This window comes from Macrobrachium nipponense, chromosome 40, assembly GCF_015104395.2.
Source record: "Macrobrachium nipponense isolate FS-2020 chromosome 40, ASM1510439v2, whole genome shotgun sequence".
Lineage (NCBI taxonomy): Eukaryota > Metazoa > Arthropoda > Malacostraca > Decapoda > Palaemonidae > Macrobrachium > Macrobrachium nipponense.
Window position 1 is genome coordinate 35,862,444 of NC_061101.1, and position 19,622 is coordinate 35,882,065.

Below are 19,622 nucleotides of genomic sequence, written 5' to 3' on the forward strand. Positions count from 1 at the left end.
GGAAGAAATACTTCAAAGCAGCCAATTTTCAGATGACGAGTCAAAAGAGAAATGGAAATGAGGACTCACATTTTTTTTCGTAAGTGCCACTCGAAATTTTGCCCCGGACTACCGCACCACCAACCAACCACAGTCCTCCGTTTCATCGATCGTAGCGTGAGGGTAAACACCTTCCTTCCCCTCTCTCTCTCTCCTCTTTCCTCTCCCTCACTCCTACACTGGTCGTTTGACTGGGACAGTCTGAGTCTGTCAGTCTGACTCTAGCTGCCCAGTAGCGCTTTGGCGGTGAGGTAGGGAGCACGCGCTGCTTTCTTCTGTGTCTCACGTTTGTGTGTGTCGTGTGACGGTATGTTTACCCCTATGCCAGCCTTGAAACATTCGTAATTGTTTATTAAACCGTTTGTTGCTTACTTGGTATGAGGCCTGTGCTATTAGTAGCTGGTAACGTTTGAAATGAGCATCTTTGTGAAATAGATGGTTGTGGTCACGAAATAATGTGTCCATTTAAACTCATCTAGTACTGTCTTAGGTCTGGGCCGAAGTTTATTTCTTTCTTTCTTGCTCCTGAAAAGCCAGGATCATTGGAGTGACTGAGATAAGGAATCTATAAACTAGGATTGTTGTGGCTTGCCAAGGAGCCTACTCATCGCCGTGTGAGAAAAATCTTCGACAACCCAAGTTGATGTAAAAAGCGCAATGTTTTACTTTGGTGGTCATTGTAAAACTGCGTGAAGTATTGCCATTGGCCTACATATATCCAGCTCTAATAGGAGCCAAAGTCTAACATAAAGAAGCCAAAGACTAACATTCGGCCTGCCAACTGTGGACGAAATCATTTGAGATCAGCCAAGAATCTGCTAATTTTAGTTGTAAGTTTGTAATTGTCAATTAATCACAAGAAATCTTACGAAGAAGACCAGCGATTACAATTGGATATGACTGAGGACTTTGTGCTTCCCGCTGAACGTCTACTTTAGGATCCACTTCTACGAACTCGGACCACGTGAAGTTCAGGTGAGGCAACTTCCCCCCGTTTCTATGGCAACATCCACCCGCTTTTTCTCGTGTGCATCGGCTAGGCGGCAACTTGCCGCTATCATTGGTTCATGCCAGGACAATTGCCAATTTTGTTTTTTTTATTATGTGTTTATAAGACTGCTACTTACATGGTATAGGCCTAGTGTATGCTAAGACGCATACCATTTTACAACTGTCAAAAAGAATACATTTCCAGGATAAGTTACTACCTAATGACTATTTTGCCGGTACTAGTTAGTCTTCTGCTGTACTAATTTGAATTTTATTACTGATTGAAACTAGTATATATTGGTTAAACGTAACGTTTCTTATAAGATATTTTATTTTATCACGAACAAATATGCAAATCAGTCAATGGGTTTATATCAAATGATCAGAAACTAAACACGGGACAGCACCTTTGGTTTTTGTCACTTTGTGGCAATTTGAGATCGGTTTAGTTTAATTGGTTTTGCTAACCGTTTTTATTTATTTATTATTATTTTTTTTTGGTAACAAAGGAATTGTGAAAGATAGTATTATTAGGCTAGATTTTGGCAATAACGAAGTAAATTATGTTGCAAAGATAGCATTTTTGGTAAACTTTCGTAGTTGTTACCATTGCTTAAACTTCCATGAAATATCATAGACCAATGTATATAGGTCGTAACGTCTTGAACTGTAATCCCATTTTCTTTGGATGATTAGCCTTTATATGAGATTGATAAAAGAGGAAAATACAGTAGGTTCTTTTGAACGGCGAATATTCTTATTGTATATACATGTATAATACACACACACAGTATATATAAATACATATATATATATATTTATCATAATATAATATATACATTATTATACATATATATTATATATATACATATATAATATATATAGATATATATATAATATATATATAAACAGAACACCCATATTTGTCATCTGTGATTGGATCGAAGATATTATGAACTATGTGCAGTAGAAGTATTATTAAGGAATGGTGCTATAGTTATTGGCCGAAGAATTTCCTTTAGTTTGATGGCACCATTAAGCAAGCCTATATATATATCTGTTTGCCGTGCCTTTGAGCAATGTTTTGCTTGCATCAAATGCCTTTTTTATATATATATATATATAATATATATACACATACATATATATATTATATCTTATATATATATATATAGATATATATTATATATATATATATATATATATATGAACAAAGTTGCAGCCATGAAACTATGAGATGCTATTTTTTTATAGGTACTTTTCGTCTTACTGCGAAGACATGGTAAAGACGAAAGTACCTACTTAGCATCTCATCGTTTCACTCCTTCGTGGCTGTAACTTTGTTCGTATAATCATCATGTTTTTACCTTTTTATGATTATATATATATATATATATATATATATATATATATATATATATATATATACACACACTGTAAACTAGTATTTAGGGGGAGTTAGTAGAAACACAAGGGAACTAAATGGTGCCTGTGAAATCTAGTATATGTGAAAGAATGACAACGTTGGCTGTTGTTTATGAAAAAATAATATTTAGTTAAAGTAAAAGCCAGGGCTCTATGCAGCAGCCAGTGATTGGCTAACTCTCGAAAGTGGAATGACGTCACTAATTAACAGTCCATATGATTGCCAGTACGATTTGACTCAGTTTGGTAATGCTGAAAACTCCGTCCGAAATATGTCACCACAAATTTGAGTTTTCGGAGTTGTGAAGTCTGTTAATGATATCTCCGTTAAAAGAATGTTTAAAATTGATTTTGGCCTACATCACCGATCCTGCAAGTCAAATGTTAATATACCTGTGAGATTAGCTCTTCATATCTAATTCTTATATTTTGAGGTAATGACAGGGAATAGGCCTACAAGTCAGTTTCTTATTTTGAGGCAACGGCAGGGCATATGCCTACATGTTAATTACTGTTATTTTGCGGCAATGACAAGGCATAGGCATACGCGTCAGATTCTTATATTTTGCGGCAATGACAGGACATCGTTCTATACGTCAGATTTGTGATGTTTTGAGGCAATGGCAGGGCATAGGCTTAAGGCCTGTCTACACTAGGAAACATTGTTTGCAAACTGTTTGCAAACAATGTTTCCTTGTGTGAACAGGCCTTTACACGTCAATTTCTGATATTTTGAGTTAATGACAAGGCATAGGCCTACACGTCAATTTCTGTTATTTTGAGGCAATGACAGGCATAGGCCTACACGTCAATTTCTGATATTTTGAGGTAGTGACATGGCATAGGCCTACACGTCAATTTCTGATTTTTAGGCAATGACATAAGCCTACACATCAATTTCTTATATTTTGAGGCAATGATAAGGCATAGGCTTACATGCCAATTTCTGATATTTTGAGGCAATGACAAGGCATAGGCCTACACGTCAATTTCTGATATTTTGAGGCCTACATGTCAGTATCTTATATTTTCAGGTAATGACAGGGTATAGGCATACATGTCAATTTCTGATATATTGGGGCAATGACAGGGCATATGCCTGCACGTCAGTTTCTTATATTTTGAGGTAATGACAGATCATAGGCCTGCACGTCAATTTCTAATATTTTGAGGCAATGATAGGGCTTAGGCCTACACGTATATTTCGTATATTTTAAGGCAATGACAGGGCATAGGCCTACACGTCAATTTCTCATATTTTGAGGCAATGACTGCATAGGCCTACACGTAAATTTCTTATATTTTGACGCAGTGACAGGGCATAGGCCTACATGTCAGTTTCTGATATTTTGAGACAATGCCAGCTTAGGCCTACACGTCAATTTGTGATATTTTGAGACAATGACAGCATAATTCTCTACGTCAATTTCTCATATTTTGAGGCAATGACAGGGTATAGGCCTACGCATCAAAATCTTATATTTTGAGACAATGACAGGGGTTATACCTACTTACAATTTCGTATTGTAAGTAGTTTTCTACCGGTATCTGTTGGAGACAGAATACCTTTTAACTATTAATATAGTAGCTCCGACCTCACGACATATAATTACGATTATATGCATCCGTACACGTTTAAACACTTGCATATATACATGTGTACATGCTTCGATGGCCATAGTAAATGTAAAGCCATTTATGCTACAGAGAATTTAAGTAAAATTTATGGGCATTTAGCCGATGGCACACAGACCGATCATAGGGCTGTATCAGCCTTACACACGACTATCGAACTGTTTTCATTGAATTATAAAGAAAATATATTTATAAAATGGATAACAAATTATATTACTATATTGCTGCCGTAGCATTTATATGAAAATGAAGGGTATGGTAGGAAGGCATTATAATATACATAACGAAATAAGGAAAAATAAATGATATCTGACAAACATCCATTAGATGATCCAAACGAGTCTGCGAGTATCTCATGTTCATTTGATTTTTGGAGCATTCACGTAGATTACCCTTTTTGACAAAAGGAGAGATAAGTGTTAGTAAATCTCTCTCTCTCTCTCTCTCTCTCTCTCTCTCTCTCTCTCTCTCTCTCTCTCTCTCTCTCTCTCTCTCTCTCTCTCTCTCTCTCTCTCTCTCTGTTGTAAGGAGAATATTCTAGTGTAGACTATATTCGTAAAGATCTCGATTACTTTTAATTAAAACAAATTAGTACTAAGTTTCAATTAGCAATAGTAAGCAGATCATTCTCAACACTAGTATTTTATGAATAGTTAGGTTAACATAAAATTTTTCGAAGACACTACAAGCGCCAAAGCAGCAACAACAAAACAAGAATAACCACAAGAACCACAATAAAACGGGTGAATATAAGATAGGCCTATCATCCAAACGTCATAAGCTGCGTTAACCGACAAAAAGACAGAGGACCATTAAAATGTTGCGAAATTTACTAAAATCAATATGAAATACCGGTGTGCATAGCTCTGAGACAATCTGGGTGTTTAGATTTAGAATGGTAAACACGCTTGGCAATATCAGACGGTAATTATCGTTGTCATGTAATTCAAGTGCACCGATTCGAACGCAGACATTCCCCGTGTCACCACCGTGGTCAGGTAATAAACCTCATTTACGAAAAACAACATTGCAATACCATTTTAATTAAGGGAGATGCTGAAGGAGATAGTATAACGTTTCCTTTTGATAATTCGGCAAAACTTATTTTAGCTCGGTAAAACAACCATTGCTAATTTAATGAAGATGGGAAGACCCTAAGATTAACCAACTTTCCGAAAACATTGCCAACCAATCAGCTTCAAGGAATGGTCGTGACGTAAGCAAAGAGCCATGGAATGGATTTTGATATAGGCTTATGAGAAAGCGCGTCAATTGGCTTGTTACACTGACAGGTGAAAGGGATGAATTATATCGTGAGTAAGAAATTTTAATAATGTTGAACTGAATACCTCGTAATCTTTTGTTCATATCATTACTGTAAAGGCATACTTCCTGGAAATCTGGTCTTCTAACGTCATTCAAAAATCGGGTGTTGATGTTTCCGTACGCTTGATAGCTAGTTCCAAGGGGATTCTGCCATTAGCATTGTTCTTCAGTGACTTCGCGCTGTGTACGCAACTTAAAGTATGATTTTCTTTTTATTGAAATCATGCAAAGGTGATGAATTTCGCACTTTCTCCACCCGTCTGGTTACGTACCTGGAGTTATCCATGTGTATGAGTACAGGGATTGCGGGGTGGGGGGCGCGGCTTCAGTTTGAAGGCACTTACTGTTTCACACTCTTTCACACATATTTTATAATAATAATAATAAATAATAATAATAATAATAATAATAATAATAATAATAATAATAATAATAATAATAATAATAACTTTTACTTCAGCTTAGGGGCATATTCAGGAATATTCAAAGTAGACAGTATAATGCACAGTTTAGATTCACGAAATGAAAAGATAAAAATAGTAATCAGCTCTTCCCAAACAGTTGCTGAGATAATAGTGCTAATGTAATATCTGAAAATATAGAATATCAGGTTTGAGATTTTTTAATGACGAAACTTGATACAGCAGAGTCTGAGTGGGCGTACCAAAGGACAGTGCCATTGGAGGCAAAGGAGGAGAGGGGACGGTTCACAAAGATCAACACGAATAACGGTAAAAAAGAAGCATTGTTTCCCCACAGATAATCGCGATAATATAAAGAAATCAATTGGAATCTACTCCTTCAGAGGGGACGAAGGAAAAAGGAGAAATGGAAAAATGACGATATTGCAACACAAAGAAGACATGAGAAGCAAGAAATAAAAGCTGAGTAGAAGGAGTAAGGAAAAAAATACAAAGATGAATAAATGGTGAAAACATAAGAAAGAGGGAAGGGCTAATTAAAAGGGAAGCAGTAAAATAAGAACAGGAATGAGGAGAAACAGAAAAAGGTAGGAAGGAAAGGGGGAATAATTAAAAAAAGAAGAAAATAATACAAAACAGAGACGTTAAAGAGTAAGGAGAAAGTAGGAGCAAATGGAGAACGCGGGGAAGAATGAAGGAAGAAAGGAGGAACCAGAATGATAAAACGAGATAAATTAAAGTTATGAATAAGTAGAGAGGGAAGAGAAGATGTAGGTCCCCGCATCACTGACCGGCTGTCAGGCACCGCCGGCCGACGGCAGGGTGCATACGTAGTGGGACAGGTTGCTCGGGAAAGATTTTCATAGCAAGGTCCCCCTTAAATGGCCCATCTTTGACCCTTTGGGTTTAATTCCCAAAGGGGGAGCTGCACCCTCCCTGCTATCATGGTCGTGGCAGGTAGGTTACGACCCCTTTCTCCCCTGGTCGGTGAGTCGAAAAGGCATATATAGGCCTCTGGCCCCTAATATTGTTGGAAACCCTCGGGCCCCCATCCCCAGGGGGTTGCCTTCCTTATTACTAAGGGTGCTTTATAGCCCTCATATTGTGGGGAGTCTGTACCTATAGAAACACTTTTACATCGATGTCGACTCCAAAAGTTAAAAAAAAAAAGGAAGAGGCGTGAAAGGAGGGGTTATAACCCCCTTAGAAATAGCCCTCGAATTTCGGATTTTGACTATGTAAGTTTATGGTAAAAATTTGGTAGACCCAGCTATCAACTCCAAAAGTTGTAAAAAAAATGAGAGGGTCTGAAAAAGAGGGCTGATGACCCCTTAGAAACGGCCCTCGAATTTGGATTTTCACTAAAACCTTCCTAGGGGGAGGGGAGTCTATGGGGAAAATTTGGTAGCCCTAGCTTTCATAGTCAGGGCGTGCATAGTGAATAAACAAAAAGACAGGAATTGCCTTATATATATATGTATATATATGAAATATGGTCCATGTACAATATTGATGTCAATAACGCAGTGCAATTAACAAAAAAGTAGGCTTTTGAAATTCTTGATATGTATTTTTTTTCATTTGAAATGGTTGTGGAATTAGAATTTGGACTAAGTAAATGGTGTCACTGACAACTAGTAAGCATTTCATAGTGAAATCCCTATTAATAAAAACCGAAACTCCCTCAGATAAATAACGAGTATAATATATCTTTTTTATTTATAGTGTCTTAAGGGGCAAAAACGTTTTGAGACAAGAAGGCGCACGACAGTGTTTTGCATGAACAAAAGATGATGCTAGACTGCTGTTATGTATTAAGAGATGTATTGTTTGAAAGACGCGACCAGTAATAATACGAAAAAAGAATACAGAGTTTTCAGTTCAAAATCAATATACACAGGCTGACCAACCCAGCTCTGCCCAGGAAAACTTTGAATGACAATCAATAAAGTCTCTCTCTCTCTCTCTCTCTCTCTCTCTCTCTCTCTCTCTCTCTGTCCTTCCTCCCCTCCTCCCCCCCAAACCCCAAACCCCCCTCCCTAAACCCCTTCTTCTCCTCTCCCCTCCCCCTCTTCTCTCGCTCTCTCTCTCTATCCTTCTCCTCCTCCCCCCCCAAACCCCCTCCTTAACTCTCTTCTTCCCAAACCCCCTCTTCTCTCAAAATCTCTCTCTCTCTTCTGTCTCTCTTCTCTACTCTCTCTCTCTCTCTCCTCTCTCTCGCCAAACCCCCTAAACCCCTTATACTCTCTCTCCTCTTCCCACCCCCTTCCCCCCTTTTTAAAACTTTTTCTTCTCTCCCCCCAAACACCCTCTCTCTCTCTCTCTCTCTCTCTCTCTCTCTCTCTCTCTCTCTCTCTCTCTCTCTCTCTCTCTCTCTCTCTCCTGTTAAGATAGTGTCCTTCTGCTACATTGCCCAGCATTTTTGACATTTTATATTTCACTACTTCTCACCCCCATTCTTAATGGGGCTCTGCTTGGACTTGAAGGGCATCTGGAGTGTCTGTTCATCCCAGCGACCTCAAAAACTATGGATTAGACAGTAATATCCATCATTTTTGACATTTTATTTTTCAACCCTTCTCACCCCGCCTTCCTGTCGGGGCTGAACTTGGACTTAAAGGATATCGGGAGTGTCTCTGTTCATCTCAGCGACCTCAGAAGCTTTGGATTAGGCACACATCTGTAGTTTTCAGTTATTTTTAACTGTCAACACACTCACCACCTTCCCACCCTCCCTTCCTATTGGGGCTGAACTTGGACTTAAAGGGCATCGTGATTGTCACTGTTCATCTCAGCAACCTTGAGAACTATAAATTAGACAGTAATATCTGTTGTTTTCTGTTATTTTTACATGTCATCCCCTGCCCACCCTTTCTCACCCTCCTTCCTATTGGAGTCAAACTTGGACTTTAAGGGCATTGGAAGTGTCACTATTCATCTCAGCAACATCGAAAACTATGGATTAGACATTAATATCTATCATTTTTTAACATAACCCCTTCCCACCCCTTCTCACCCACCCCCCTTCGTATCAGAGCTAAACAAGGAATTAAAGTGCATCAGCAGTATCACTATTCATTCAAAACTATGGATTAGGCACTATCTGTTGTTTTTGGTTATTTTTACATGTTACCCCCTTCCCACATCTTATCGAGGCTGAACTTGGATTTAAATGGCATCTGGAGTGTCACTATTCACCTCAGCAACCTCGAAAACCATATATTAGACACCAATATCTGTCGTTATGTTATTTGTACATTACCCTTTCCCACCCACCCCCATTGGGGCTGAACTTTGACTTGAAAGGCATCGGGAGTGTCACTATTCATCTCAGCGATTTTGAAAACTATGGGTTAGACACTAATATCTGCCGTCTTCAGTTATTTTTACTTTTAAAACCCCTTTCCCAACCCCCTCCCCACATCCCCCACCTTTTTGATGCCAGTGATGTCTTACCTCCACAGTATTCTTTCCCAGATGCTAATTTATATGTATATCAAGTTTGGTTGAGATTGCTCAATGCGTGTCAAAGAGTGTGGCATGTACGCATACATGCATACATACATACTTACATCTATCCATCTATATATATATATATATATATATATATATATATATATATAATATATATATATATATATATAATATACACACAAAAAGTTGAGAGGAGAGGTATTAAACTGCTCATTTGTTATCAACGTTCCATGATCTTGTGCCCGCATGTGATAGAGATTCCATTGTTCAGTTAAATTCCAAGTGCAAGAAGCACAGTAAAATTCAGTTGAAGTTGAAATGTCTTTGCTTTAGGAAAATGCGGATAATACATTTGGATTTAACTTTCCGCTTCTATCATAATCTCTGCATTCGTTGGTGTTCTTGCATGTGTTGTACTATTGCAATTGCTTATTGGTTACCACTTATTATTGTAATTCATGTTGTACATGGAATTAGCACGTTCAAATTAGTAATTTTATTTGTAAAGCATTGTCTCGTCATAACCTCTCTCTCTCTCTCTCTCTCTCTCTCTCTCTCTCTCTCTCTCTCTCTCTCTCTCTCTCTGAATAATTATGATGAAGGAAGATCAAATATTATGGAAAAGTTGGATTTTTTAATGTCAGAATTTCTGGAAATGAAGAAAAGAACAATATACCAGAACAGGATAGAGACGTGGGAAAATCCTTATTATTACCCATATTGAATGAAGGAGAAAACACGCAAACCATCATAGTGATGAAAAAAAAGGGCCTGATGGTGTCTCTGCTATTTTTGTTAAAGAAAGTAGTTCATTCTATCGCAAAGCCACTTGCAATGTTATTAAGACAAAGTGTAGATACAGGCAAGATTTTATGATGAGCACAAATTAGCATATATTACCCTACCTTTCAAAAAGTGGATCAAGACTAGAGGCAAGTAAATTTTAGGCCTGTGAGTCTAACATCACATATTATGAAAGTGTATGAGAGGGTAATGAAGAAAAATATTATGAAACATTTAAGAAAAAATAATTTGTTTAATATAGGACAACATGGTTTCGTACCCGGAAAAAGTACAAAAAACCAACTGTTAGTCCACCGTGAGAACATATACAAAAATATGAAAAGCGGAAATGAAACAGATGTGGTTTATCTAGACTTTGCAAAAGCCTTTGACAAGGTAAACCATAATATATTAGCGAAGGAAAATTAGAAAACATAATATAGTGGATAAAGTAGGAAGATGGTTAAAAGAATTTGTACACAACAGAAAACAGATAGTTATTGCAAACGATGATAAATCGGATGAAGCTAAGGTAATATCCGGTGAGTAGTTTCGCCGATGACACAAGAATAAGTAGAGAAATTACTTGTGATGAAGATAGGAACGCGCTACAAAGAGACCTTAACAAAGTATATGATTGGGCAGAAGTAAATAGGATGGTATTTAACTCTGATAAATTTGAATCAATAAATTATGGAGACAGAGAAGGAAAGCTATATGCATATAGGGGACCTAATAATGAGACAATCACAAATAAGGAAGCAGTTTAAAGACCTTGGTGTGATGATGGATAGGAACATGTTATGCAATGATCAAATAGCAATTCTATTGGCAAAATGTAAAGCAAAAATGGGAATGTTGCTACGGCACTTCAAAACAAGAAAAGCTGAACACATGATTATGCTTTATAAAACATATGTTCGTAGTTCACTTGAATATTGCAATATGATATGGTACCCACAATAACAAAAGGGCATTGCACAAATAGAGATTGTACAAAGGTCCTTTACAGCTAGAGTAGAAGAAGTTAAGGGTCTTGACTACTGGGAAAGACTACAATCCTTAAAATTATATAGTCTAGAAAGGAGAAGAGAACGCTACATGATAATTCAGGCATGGAAACAGATAGAAGGAATAGCCGAAAACATCATGGAGCTAAAAATATCAGAAAGAGCAAGCAGAGGTAGATTAATAGTGCCCAAAACTATATCAGGAAAAATAAGGAAAGCACACAGGACATTAATCCACTATGCACCAGCATCAATAATGCAGCGTCTATTCAATTCGTTGCCAGCTCATCTGAGGAATATATCAGGAGTGAGCGTAGATGTGTTTAAGAATAAGCTCGACAAATACCTAAGCTGCATCCCAGACCATCCAAGATTGGAAGATGCAAAATATACCGGAAGATGTACTAGCAACTCTGGTAGACATTAGAGGTGCCTCACACTGAGGGACCTGGGGCAACCCGAACAAGATGTAAGGTCTCTCTCTCTCTCTCTCTCTCTTCTCTCTCTCTCTCTCTCTCTCTCTCCTCTCTCTCTCTCTCTCTTTCATTGTATCTTAGAAACAGGTAAGGTATGAATGGCTCATATATGGATCCCACCTAAACGCAGTTCATATAATGTACCATGGCGTGCCATTGGAGCGGACTTTCAAAAGCATTATGGTAGTCAGTGTATAACGTCAATAATTTTAATATTCTGAGTTTTCCTAACCAAGATGTAATGGTAGTACTAGGCGACTTTAACTTTCATACTGCAACGTGAAAAGGAACAGGTGTCCCATTAGAAGGTGAAAAGCTTGAAACTATAATGTTAAACAGCTTAATCGAAATATGCAATGTTCATTATATCCTAGAAAAAATAGCATGTGTGATGAAACCTATGCGGCCTTATTGAGAAATATCCATGATTTAATAATAACATGCTAAGCAACCTTTTCAGGCGACAATAATTACTATCTGAACAAGTGACTGCATATATAGTGTCCGACTAAACATTCCCAATACAATAGTACGCCGCACTCGTATCTTTATTAGTGTTCAACCTCCACAGATATTTCTTGACATCAATCGAAAGGGGAAACAATAAGAAACATAAAATTATTAGGCAAAAAAGCTTACGAAGCACTAGGCAAATTTTGTCACAGCATTAAAGTTCCCTCTGGCAAAAGAAACAACATAATTCTAATGGACATGCAAGTTCCGTTTCAGCAGAGAAAAGGGAAAAGTATAAGATAAGCCGATTTACCTACTAATGACAAATGTCTATAAAAAATATATTTCTTTTGCAAAAGTGTTATAAGCATACTATCGCTTGCCCAGCAGTAAAAACTACTTCCCAAAATCATACCGACCTATATGTTTAGTATACCACCTTCTGAAGATATTTGTGTAAATGGTAAGAAATGCAGTTATGAAACATCAAATCAGTGGTAATGTCCTCTGATCAACTAACCTGAAATCATATAAGAAAGAACTATGACGTCACTGTCAATCAACTGAAGAGAATCAATAATCATTATTCCCAGGATCACAGAATGACAGTAACGCTATATTGGATTCACCAAGGCTTTTAACAATAATCACTTTATGCAGTAAACTGGAAGTTAAGTGAATAGACGAAACTGTAAAAGCGTGGTTACGCAGTTCCCGTTGAAATCGACAATTTCAGATATCAACTAGTGAGAGCTATCTAGACCAACTTCCTGTTCTCAGTTGTTTTGATTATTGCTTTAACAATCTGCAGGACTAAATTATAACAGTTTTCTTACGTTGCTTATATTGTTTCTCGGTCAAATCAGGCTCATGTGAAAACTGAAGAATTTCAAAATGATTTAAATAATATTGTCTACCTTTGGTCCCAGAGAAACTAATCAACTTTTAATGGGGACAAATTAAATGTTTGGACAGACACTTTGGTATGGGATCACTTTATCTTGATTCAGACAGAAGCCATTACAATAAGAGTCACTATCTCTTGACAACCTAACACGGCCCACTCACGGTGACTTAATCATGGCAAACTGTCGTAAACAATCATCGTGGATACTGAGATCGTAACTAGCGAATAGATCGACTAGATAGAATGTGTACTATGCGATTTCTAGAAGCTGGAAACTTGCTTGATCTTCCTTGTAAATGACTTGATGCTATGGGCTTAGTAGCATCCAGCAGTGCGTTAGAATTTAATGTATATACAAAATTAAACAGGGGTTAATTTCAAAACCACCAGTGGTCCTATTAAAACCTGAAACCTTTGCCCTGCAGTTTTATCATAATCTTAGAACTGGTATTAATTGTTGACTGCTCCAGCCATTTCTATATCCCAACCTGGCGAGAGTTGTTTGTGCATCACCATGCGCGCTCCCTGCCTCTAACCTACGGAATTGCCTTCCTCGATGCATTTCAACTATCACAAAACAATCATGTTAGAGAAATTCATGAATATTCTGCTGGATAAGTCAAGATACAGTGCCGCCTCTCAATTCAGTAACCCGAACACTGGATGCAACTTTGTCTCCATTTAACATAAATATTTTTAGCAACTAACGAATAATGTCTCAGTCCATCTAGAGGAGGAAGATTCTCTCTCTCTCTCTCTCTCTCTCTCTCTCTCTCTCTCTCTCTCCGTCGTTTGTACACGGTATATTATCTCAAAGTTCATTGTAGATTATGTTGATTTCGTATTAAATCATTTTTGGCACGTGTTTGAGGCTGTCACACTCCTCAGTGGCGTGATCGGTATGGTCTTGACCTGCCACCTCGGTGGCCGCGAGTACGAGTCTCGGCTATTCCACTGAGGGGTCAGAGATGTGTATTTATGGTGATAGAAGTTCACTTTCGACGTGGTTCGGAAGTTACGTAAAGCCATTGGTCCCGTTGCTGAATAACCACTGGTTCCGTGCAACTTAAGAACACCATACAAATAAACGAACTTTTCCCATTCAGTTAATAACTCTTTAGTCTAGATAATCTTGTGGCCCAGATATTTTTAGGTTTTTTAAAGAATTATTTTTCTAGTTTCAGCGGTTACGTTAGTTACAGTATGGCTGTGCGTTCATCCGTCGATGGCATTATTGCTTTGTATATTTCTTGCTTGTTCATTCCTAGTTTTAGATAGAGGTTTGGCAATCGATTTAAGTTGTCTGAACCATAATGTCTTGAAATAAAGTGAAACTGAGTGGCATAAGCTTTCACTATAGTTCCTATGATCGATTCAGACGATATATTAGCTGGAATGCGTATATTTTTTCGAAAAGAGATTGTCCATCTGTTGTGTCTGTTTGTTTGGTGGAATTACCTTTTATATTATTATGAAACAACGGTATCAAAACGTTGAAATATAACTCCAAACTTCTTAGATCTTGAACAAAATTATAACCCTGTCCAAAACTTTAGAGCTATAAGAGAGAACAAAAATTCATATTTGGCATGCATACTCCACTAATGAAGCCCTTCTAGTTGGCATCAAGGTTAGTAACATTTTTTATTTGACCACGACCGTAGTAAAAACAGCTGTCATTATTAGCGTTCGTGTTTCACAAATGCGTTTCGCTGGGAAAAAAATTGCCGGAGTTATTTATCTTTGCAAGAACCATAATGGTATCTTCATCTCATCAATCGGATGCTTTTAGAGGGGAGTTAGTCAGGAGGTTGATAGAGGAATGCACTGTATTGTTTTAGTAGATTGTATTGCTGTAGCATGAGGCGACTCATAATGATTTTTTCTTTAGTAATAACTACGCACCAATGGGATAAGGGCTTGTAAAATCTAGTAGTATGATGACCAAGAAAATTTATAGCGTTAAATTGCTTGAACAGTCCTATTGTAATAAATATGTATCAGTGCAGTGATAACACTATGTAAATATTTGGAATTGGGCAGTATATAATTAAGGATTTCTCTCTCTCTCTCTCTCTCTCTCTCTCTCTCCTCTCTCTCTCTCTCACTATCTCTCTCTCTCTCTATTATATATATATATATATATATATATATATATATATATATATATATATATAATATTTATATATATAGTATATAGCCTATATATCCAAGGGCAGGAGCAGGCGCTCAGGCAGTAGACAATTTTGAGTTCGTGGAAAGGCGTTCCGTCTGTATCAGTTTTATTGCCGACGTTTCGTATCGCTTGATACATTTTCCAGGCTGGAAAACGGTTAAATAAAAAATAATGCTTGTATACATAATGTAAGGATTATATACAACATTTACTTATTAACACCATATTTACATCTAAACCAAAACAATAAAAAAAAAATTAAAAATAAAATATTTTTTTTAATAAAAAAATTAAAACAGCAAGACAGGGGGCACAGGACACCTACCCATGTTGGTAGCACAAAGCAAACTGAGAGGGAGTACGAAAAATTGGAAAAGATACACGTACAAGGACAAAAACAAAATATGCAATGAACAGCTGCGTTGATGATGACTGGTGGTTGAGAGTCGAAACAGTCAGTTTAATCATTATGGATTCGAGGGTAGTTTTGTGACGCCAGTTTTTAACAGGCATACTATATCATTCGAGGGTAGTTAGTTTTCCACTAGTCATATTCCATAGATCCCTTAATAAACTGCTTAATCATAAGTTAAATCCTCCACCCAGTCCTTAACGTTCCTAAATTACTTCTATATGCTAGATTCCTTTACTTACATGACAATAGCTTCAGGAAAAAGTGCATTAGTCTGTTCAATAGAGAATTACCTGCACTTAATCTAAAACTAATCCCGACTAACCCCCGAACTGCTGGATCCCTATTCCATTTTAAGGATAAGATTAGCCCCTTATTTACATCCATTGTAGTTTATAAATATACCTGTCCCAGATGTAATCTGGGCACATACGTCGGATGTACCAAGAGGCTGCCAAAGATCCGAATCTCCTCTCCTCAGGAAATCAGTTGCAGAACGGGAAGCCGCCCATCAAATGTAAAACTCATATAGACGCTCATGACTTCAGTGTAGTGGGAAGAGCACGAAGTACCGAGGAATTAACTACCCTCGAATCCATAATGATTAAACTGACTGTTCCTACCCTCAACCACCAGTCATCATCAACACAGCTGTTCATTGCATAATTTGTTTTTGTCCTTGTGTGTGTATCTTTTCCAATTTTTCGTCCTCCCTCTCAGTTTGCTTTGTGCTACCAACGTGGGTAAGGTGTCCTGTGCCCCCTGTCTTGCTGTTTTAATTTTTTATATAAAAAAAATTGATTTAATTTTTTTCCTTTTTTTCTTTTTGTTCAGGTTTACATGTAAATCTGGTGTTAATAAGTAGATGTTGTTTATAATCCTTACATTATGTATACAAGCATTATTTATTTTAATAGTTTTTCAGCCTGGATAATGTGCAGTTCGTTGAGTTCTGCTGCCAGCTTGGCTAGTATATATGAGTTTTCCATCAGAGTATCTTGCTTTGAGGATTTGGAAAGAGAGGAAGAAGGTTTGGTGGGCGTTGAAGGTTCACAGGTAACGATGACCAACTCAGATTTGGGTAGCGAGGCTACACCTTTGTGTGAGTTTCCGCTGTGGTCGTGGGAGTCCTAATGGGACTTGTGTGAACTCGGATTTCGCTCTTGATCTGACACTGGTGGCGAGGCCAAAACGGGAGGTGAGAGATTACCCTGTTTGGGATCTCCCGGGGGGGGGATCTAGTGTGGGCTCTGGCACAGGATGTGAGTTCGGGCCAGGCGCATACTTTGGAGTTTTATTTGGCTCTGGCACTGTCCTCAAGGCAAGAGCAGGCACAGAACTTAGATTTGAGATTGGCTCAACGTCCAGGACGGACGGAGCAGGGCACTGCTCAGGGCACTCAAGTGGCACTGGCAGGGCATTCGTGTCAAGTTTGGGTTCTTCTGGGACTGGTACTGAGGTAGAACCAGGCACAGGAATCAGGTTTTGAATCGGTTCGACGTCCAAAACTGGCTGGAGCACAGCACTGTCCAGAGCACTCAAGTGGCACTGGCAGCGAGTTGAAAAGCGGTTGTGGAGGACTCTTTATATTTGATGAGAGTTTTGTAGGGTTTGGACCCTGGCTTGTCGAAAATTCGGGGAGGACTTCAAATCCTGTCCCAGGAGGACGTCATATCCTCCAGGAAGACACTTGACTACTGCAATTCTGCAGATTTTCGATTGGTGAGTTCTGCTGACCCTCAGTTGAACTGTAGGGAGGGAGTATCATCATCGTATGATTTATTGCCTCTATGGCAGGACATTGAGGCCGAGAGGGCAGAGTGGGTAGGAGATATCCGTGAGGGTGCCCTGCATAGCGAATCGCTAATTGGCAGGGAGTGTCGTTTATGATGCTTCTTGTGTGGTCCTAGTGACCTACACACCTCTACTTTAGTTTTGTTTAAAAAATGTAAATAATTGAATAAATGCACATGACAGTATATATATATATATATATATATATATATATATATATATTATATATATATATATATATATATATATATAGTATATATATTATATATAGAGATTCCTCACGTGAAAATGAAAGGAGGAGGTACCAAGACTTTCAAATTTTATTCCAAAGTCATCTTCAGGGTACTGAACAATTTTAAGAGAACAACTAATACAAGAAAGCAAACATGAGGCCACAAATTATAAAACAAGTCAACAACCTACTTAAGTATGCAGATAAACATTGTTCAAAACAAAACAGACATACTTAACGGAAATATGTAGTTACTAAAATCACAGTACAAAACTATCTGTGTATCTAACAACAACTTGTTTAACTTTTAAATCATCAAGAATAAAACTTTTTTTAACAATTCGTCCATCTTAAAAAAGACCATCGCTCATATTCATGTTATTAAAAGAACTAATGAAGGCCAATCTTCAACTAACAATCTGTCATGCATTGATGAACTTCTAAAAACGACTGTAGCTGAGTTCCAGTCTATAGGGTGTTCAAAATCCCTCACGTGACAAAAAAAAATGGCACTTGAACCGTTCGCAACCCGTACATTATATTTATGCTGTGTCACTCTCTTACTTAGTTCCTTACCAGATTGTCCAATATAAGGCGCGGGCGCCCGGCCAAAAAATTACCAAATTTAAGAGGCAGGGTTTTTTAAATTTTTGGGGTTTATTTAACACGCCTCCTGTTGTCATCACTGATTTATTTACAAAACAACAATGTATTTTTGACAGATGAATTATTACTAAAAACAAACATTTATATTCAGACATTTCAGGCTACGTACAATTGATAAAAATTCAGTGGTATGGCAAAACTAAAATAATTTGTGGCCTCATGTTGCTTTCTTGTATAAGTTGTTCTCTTAAAATTGTTCAGTACCCTGAAGATGACTTTGGAAATAAAGAATTGAAAGTCTTGGGACCTCCTTCTTTCATTTTCACGTGAGGATCTCTTATATACTTCACCCACGGGACCATTGTGGAATTGCAAGATATATATATATATATATATATATATATATATATATGATATATATATAATATATATATATATATAAGCAAACGAGAAAGCGCTGGTACTGACCTTCTGCCTGTCATTTTCCTGTGGTATTCTTATATACTGTAGTCACGTGCATCTACTGTTATTTCTTTATACACACACACACACACACACACACACACATATATATATATATAATATATATATATATTATTATATTAGTATATATATATATATTATATATATATATATATATAGTATATATATATATATATAAAATATATAGATATATATTATATATATAATATATATATATATATATATATATATATATGTATATATGTTTGATTTTAGATCACGAAGAAATAAAAACGTAATGATTATACAAACAAAGTTACAGCCACGAAGGAACTTTGAAACACTGGAGATGCTAAGTACTTTCGTCTTATTACCAAGACATGTTGCTTTGAACATGTCTTTGTAATAAGACGAAAGCACTTAGCATCTCCAGTGTTTAAATATTCCTTAGTGGCTGTAACTTTGTTAATATGTATATACTTATAGATATTTATATACATACATATATACATATATAAATGTGTATTATGTATGTATGTATTTATTTATATGAAGATCAATCTCGCCCAAGTTATGTATATATGCAAAGGCCTAGACGCTACCAGATTGCCTCTTCCATTAGTCTAAGTTTGGATGGACATGGTTGCATTTGGGCAAAGTGCCTCAATGATCTCCATCCGAAGACGGTATGAATAAACCCCTAGAAAATGAAAGAAGGTTTGTCAATATGTAGATAGGTTATAAAATGTGTTAATTATTTATAAATACCGTAGTAGAAGATTCAATTCCCATTCTCTATTATGAAAAGAACCAGCATTGTAACAATGAAATTATTGAAAAGTTCACGTTTCATTTTAGAATTGCGCGGAAAGGGCCATGTGGAATTGCTTACCAAGCTGTGTTATCCAGCCCGCACCCTCTCTCTCTCTCTCTCTCTCTCTCTCTCTCTCTCTCTCTCTCTCTCTCTCTCTCTAAACTGTCATTTACGGTATAGGCGTAA

General features: G+C 37.2%; 1 protein-coding gene across 2 annotated transcripts in view; it reads left to right on the forward strand.

The window, feature by feature from the left end:
- The first annotated feature begins 260 nt into the window (after nucleotides 1–260).
- The window catches only part of LOC135212084 (WSCD family member AGAP003962-like), an 885,772-nt gene continuing 866,410 nt past the window's right edge, over nucleotides 261–19,622 (forward strand). Inside the window, exon 1 of one of the 2 annotated variants that reach the window (XM_064245455.1) lies at nucleotides 261–1,014. The gene's annotated coding sequence lies outside the window, so the exon portion shown is untranslated. The remainder of the gene's footprint in view (nucleotides 1,015–19,622) is intronic. The other variant, XM_064245451.1, reaches the window with a different exon arrangement.